The sequence below is a fragment of the Acanthochromis polyacanthus genome, chromosome 2 (genome assembly GCF_021347895.1).
Source record: "Acanthochromis polyacanthus isolate Apoly-LR-REF ecotype Palm Island chromosome 2, KAUST_Apoly_ChrSc, whole genome shotgun sequence".
Lineage (NCBI taxonomy): Eukaryota > Metazoa > Chordata > Actinopteri > Pomacentridae > Acanthochromis > Acanthochromis polyacanthus.
The window spans coordinates 21,461,271-21,467,103 of NC_067114.1; positions in this window are offsets into that span (position 1 = coordinate 21,461,271).

Below are 5,833 nucleotides of genomic sequence, written 5' to 3' on the forward strand. Positions count from 1 at the left end.
GTGTGTGTGTGTGTGTGTGTGTGTGTGTGTGTGTGTGTGTGTGTGTGTGTGTGTGTGTTCGTGAGAGTCCATTACCTGCCCAAGAGTCTCTGTGTTTACGTATTTGTACCATTCTCCAGTAAGTTCTTGTGTTGCCTCTCCAGCCACTGAATAGCTGTGGCTGCACGAGTCAAATAGGGCAAAAGATGTGAGAGACATCCAGAAACTGGTATCATGCATAGAGTTACTGCACTCACAGGGGCATACAAATGGGCAAATCTAAGGATAAAGGCTCCAAGGATCCAGCTATAGTCATATGAATGCAAATAGGATTAAAGTGCCAGCTTTAGAGGCTGATATACAATTCACAGTTCTTATAGGAGTCTGGCTGCAGCCAGACCCCCATACACCATACTAGAAAATGAGGATATGTTTATGAAGATGGCTTTCTTGTCCCTCGCCCCTTCTTTTTCCCTCCTGAAATGAGCCTGTCTATGATTAACAGCTAGGAAGGCCCTTCTCATTAGCATTCACAGTCTCATCTTTCAGGTGTTTTTCAGTCAATATTAGTTTGATCTTTGTCTGGGGGATAAATGATTGGCTTGATGTAGTGTGCATTTGTTTTTACAAACCCAACAGAGTGAACTACAAAGGGCTTTTCATTCAGGTTTAGACAGCACTCGAAAGCTTTTTTTCCTCCCTTTTTTTTTTTTTACTTGGCTGATTTAACAAGCGTTTAAACCGACTGATCTCAAAAAAAGAAAAAAAAGAAAAAGAAAAATGTGTTTCATGCTGCGGCTGGCTCTTTCTGTTTCACAAAATAGTTAGTGAGTGCAGTCAGGGCCTCTGTGTCCATAACCTCTCAATGACTGTTGATCACAATAAATATTACTTGACGTTTGACTGCCGTTTTTCTTGTCGGGGGAGAGAATAACAAGGGGCACTCTGCTTCATATATTTTCATTCATTAGGTTCTCTTTTAGAAACTAAGCCTCGTCTTCCTTTCTCACTGCCATGCTTCTCTCTGCTCCCCCTCCCTGTGCTCTGGTGGGGCTCTGTCAAAACCAAGACCTGCTTTATCTCCATCCGTGAAGTTAAGAAAGCTGGCAAAGCTGTAAATTTGGACGCCCTTCGTTAGAGGAGCTCCCCCGGCTGTAATTCATCTCAATCCTCAGCGGTCTTTAGCTCCCTTTCAGAGGCTGTAAAGTACTGCCTAACACTCACTGGCAGTTGGGGGAGACCGGTGCACAGAGGGCCCTGGGGTTACCAGAGAAGGGCTCGTGTTTGAGGGGACAGTCCGGGGTCTGTGACACATCGGGGTCAGGTGACAGACCCGGAGATGATATATGGACGCTCATGTGACGCAGTGCTAACAAGCAGAGGCTTTTACAACAAGTCTCATTTTCCCTTTCTCCCTGTTTCTCCTTCCTTTCTCTCGCTCACTCCCCCAGTCTTGTTTTCTCCTTGTCTCTCCTTCAGTTTCAGTCATCACTTGTTAGGATGTTGGATCCCTTTAAAACCTTTAGCTATGACAGATGTCAAATCACCAAGAAGGGAAAAAAAGGATTATACAGAGTACCATTCCCTACATAGAAGTTAGATTAGGCAATGCTTAATAAACTCATACTAAAAATAACACAAAATAGGTATGAAAAAAATCAGAGTGTGAAGTAGGTACAAGGGACTGTCTCTTGGAAATTACAAACATTAAGTTTGTGTAACTATGAGTATTGTGAATATAAGTTATCTCTATGTAATGTTGCATTAAAGTAAGATAATTTTTCTTCAAGTAATTCCCACTGTCTTATAATCATTACTAATCATTATATCTAATTTTATAAGATATAGTGTCACTCATCACATTTCCAGAGAAGTGTCTTACATGACTGAAGTGACTAAAGGATGCAAATGGATCAGAAAAGTTAAAATCCTGCTCATATTATATTATTTTGTGAACTCTTAGATCAGCTATGTTATCCTGAAAACTTCAAATCCTACATAAAGATGCTTATTTTGACTGCATGAAAGTAGTTGCTGTAAGGTTTATAACATTAGCTGTAAGCTCACTTCTTTGGAGGTAACCAGTCTTATTTTGCATATAAGATCTGAGTGTGAACTTTGTGTAAATATGTTCTCTATTTTTGTAGGCTGGAAGATGTACATCCAGTAAAACTCATATTGGCTTGATGGCAGCCAGGCTTTATTTTGGGATGTTTCCCTGGAGAAGGAAATTGAGCGAACTGTGTTCATGAGGGAGTTTGTTGGAGGACTCATCTGATGGAGAGTCAGGGAAACAGGTGGGGAGTCGGGTGTGAGTGAGACTGTGTGCGTTTCAGGGTGGAGGGGGTTTAGAAATAGCACTCCAAGCTTGGGCCTTATGCCCGAACTGTCCACCCAACGCCAGCCATCCAGCAAGACAGGAAGAGAGGTCTTCCTCCAGCCCACATTCCAGCTCAGATCTGATTGCAAGGCAAACATGGCATCTCTCCCCAGATTCCTTGGTAAACATTTTCTGAGGCAAGGGGGAATAGGAAACCTGTGAAAGCCTGATGAGTTAATTGTGACAATATAGGAAAGTCAGCTGCTCAGATCTCAAAGTTATCGTTCTACACCATAGAGTGGTGTAAAATGTTTTCTGAAGTTACAATCAGTTCTCATGGGGCTGCTAGTATGTCGATTTGCATGACAAAGCCATTCATTTGTAGCTTAATCACTGTCACCGGCCAGAATGAGTCAGAGACTGTATTTTTGAATGTCCATGTCAGCTAAATGGATTCATGTTTTTATTGTCAACATCTTGGTCCACAGTTGTGAGGTTAAAAGAGAGGGTTTCTGCTTTAGGTCAGAACCTAAAAATAGGATAGTCCTCAGAAGCTGTGCCACAGGCAGCCAGGAAATGCTTTGATTTCTCTTCCTCCTTTTTTGATTTTATAAGAATATTCAATAGAGCCTCTGGATCTGGCGAACAGGTGGCAGGGCTTAGTTTCCCCCCACAGTGCTAAAGCAAACTTCCCCAACATATTTTAGCATCACAAAAGCCCTGTAACACATGCAAAATAGTGCTGCTCTGCTACTTGCTGTATGGTGAAAACAGTGCCTAGCAGTTTTTTGCTTTAGTGAACAGTGGAAAATGTAACCAGAATGAGAGCATCCAAACTAATAATGAAAACCAGACAACAACAAATCTTCTCACTTTTGTTTAAATGTATTTAGCAGAATATGTCTGTGGTACCGAAATAGGCCAGAACAAATGAATCAGGATTTTTGCAGTTGCGTGTGTTTGTGAGTATGTGACGCACATTGTGGCCCGTCTCAGTAACCTGAAGCCAGGCTTAAGGGCCCACCTGTCTCTAGTTGTGGACAGACGAGGCCTGGCTGCCAGGCATTCTATTCATCTCTATTGCTAATGCTAATACTAATGCTAACATTAGTGCTAACATTAGCTACTGTTCTTGTTTCACTCTGTCAGCCTCATGCCATTCCCTTGGTCTGAGCCAAAAGTGAGACTGATAGCCTACTTATGCTGATGGCCTTGCTCTACATTCATTATATTAGGTCCTGGGAATAAATAAAATAAAAGATATGCATTTATATGTGAAGTGATAAATTTTTAATAGCTGTCAAGCTTGGTACATTGTACTTTAGCAATGCCTGTGGGTAAATCCAGATTAGTAATTGACCTATTGACCCAGGGAAAAGGCAGAAAATTCCTAATATCTACACTAACATGCTTGTATTTGGGTCTTCCATACAGAAAGGACAAGATTTGTCTTGGTGGGCTTTTTTTTTTTTTTTTTTTTGGTGTGTGTGTGTGTATTTGTGTGCACGTGTGTTGTACATTTGTAATTATTTAGCCCCATGCTGAGAGTATCTTTAGGCCCGCTTACTTGCTTGCGGTTCATGTTGCCAGTTTTGCTGCTATGCTTCATGTGATTTTTTTTCTAATCAAGCTTGAGACTAAGATGCAGAAGAGATATAACTATCATGCGAGTGTCTTGTTTGCAGATAACATGGTTGTAAGTATATGTTGCTGATCATGCCTCTGCATAGTTTTTAGTATTTTTAGCAGACAGGACTATAATGACATGAAAATATATTGACTATATGTATCATTGTACAAAATGTCATGACAACAAAGTTTAACTAATTGAAATGCGATGGTGCTGAAACAGTTGGTCCTTTTCCTATTAATATTCATTTGAACAAGACCTCATAGCCCTGTAGTAGTTAGCATGCAGACAAATAAACCTGATCTTTGCCTACAGTTGGATTTGCTGTGCAGTGGTTTTAGTTAGCATATCACCTTGTAGATTTGTGTATTTGTTGAAAGCTAATTAAAAGTGCAGCCATGGTCCCATATTAATTTGCTTTTAAAGCAGATTTGAAGTTTTAAGTTAAAAAAAAAACAGCACAATGCAAAAATGTGTCTCTTCTCTTTAAATGGTAAACTCAACTTAACCGGGGAAGAAAACTTAAGGTCTTATCTGTTTATGGGGATATGTGATAAATTAAATGTTTAGTGCAACAACATGTGCTTTAATTTGCCTGGAAAATGGTGCATAGTGAGATCTACGCTTATGTCTTAAGAGTGTTACTTTAGCTTGTACTATTTTTTTTCCTCTGTGTAATTACAGCATGTTTTCTTTTGGCAACATGCATCCTGGAATTAGCAAATGAATGTTTTAACCCTGGTGAACTTCCACAGTGTTTTATGCACTCCCTTCCCATTACATTGCATGCCTCTGGAAATGAACACAGCCACTAATGACCTTTAGCATCACTGGCAGGTTTTAAGTGTGATCAGTGGGTATATGTTTTAACGTGTTGTCCTGCGCCTCAGGAGATTACAGTAACGATACCAATTAGCCCAATCTCATTAGCCAGCGAAACTCCACTGAGTCACACAAATTAAGGACCCTCTCTAATCTGACAGTCCTAGATGTGGGCACATGCCCTCTATGCATACATGTGTGTGTGTGTGCGTGTCTATGAGAATGTAAAAGAGACAAAGAGTGTGGTCTTTCATTTTGCTGACTGACTAACTGTGTGTATGTGTGGGTGTATGTGCATGCAACTGTGTAAAGCTATAAGCTTAATTACAAGTCAAGGATCAGACACAGCTTCTATATGTACACCCTCCCTGCTTGCACACACATACACACACATACTCACATGCTCACACACACACAAGAGAAGCATCTAACTTTCATGTGTTTGTTTGGACATTTTCATGCCTGGTGATTAATTTATGAATTCTTGAAAGATGGAGGCTGCGCTCAATCTCAGGTTTAAAAGCTTCATGTTTTCCTTGCTGTGTCTGACACACACACACACACACACACACACACACACACTTGCACACACTGTCTTTTTCTCTTTTTTTAGGTCTCTGTCAGTTTTAAAAATGCCAGGGTTTTGAATAGATTTGATCTTGCAAATGTTTTTTGTTTTTTTGCATAATAGTAGGTGAAGATATAATTTCAGAATTCGCTCCTTTTTTATCACACTTAGTATTTTTTTAGACTTAATTCAATGTAGATTTTTTTTTAAAAACACACACACAAACAGCATGGAGGCTATAAACAGAAACATTTGGTGGATGAATGACATTTTGAGCTCTGTCTAGGGTGACATGTGAATTCTATTTTTTCTTCATTTTTTTTGATTGGCTACATTTATATTTGGCAGCATTGATTTTTCTTGGCTTATTATGATTTGTTGGCTTGTTAAGTTTTGCATTGTAAAAACAATCTGTCATCACCGAGGTGCCATGTGTAAAAGCAAATAGTTCTTTAATAAAGGACTTAAATGTTCAATTCCTCCTCCTCTCTCTCTCTCTCTCTCTCTCTCTCTC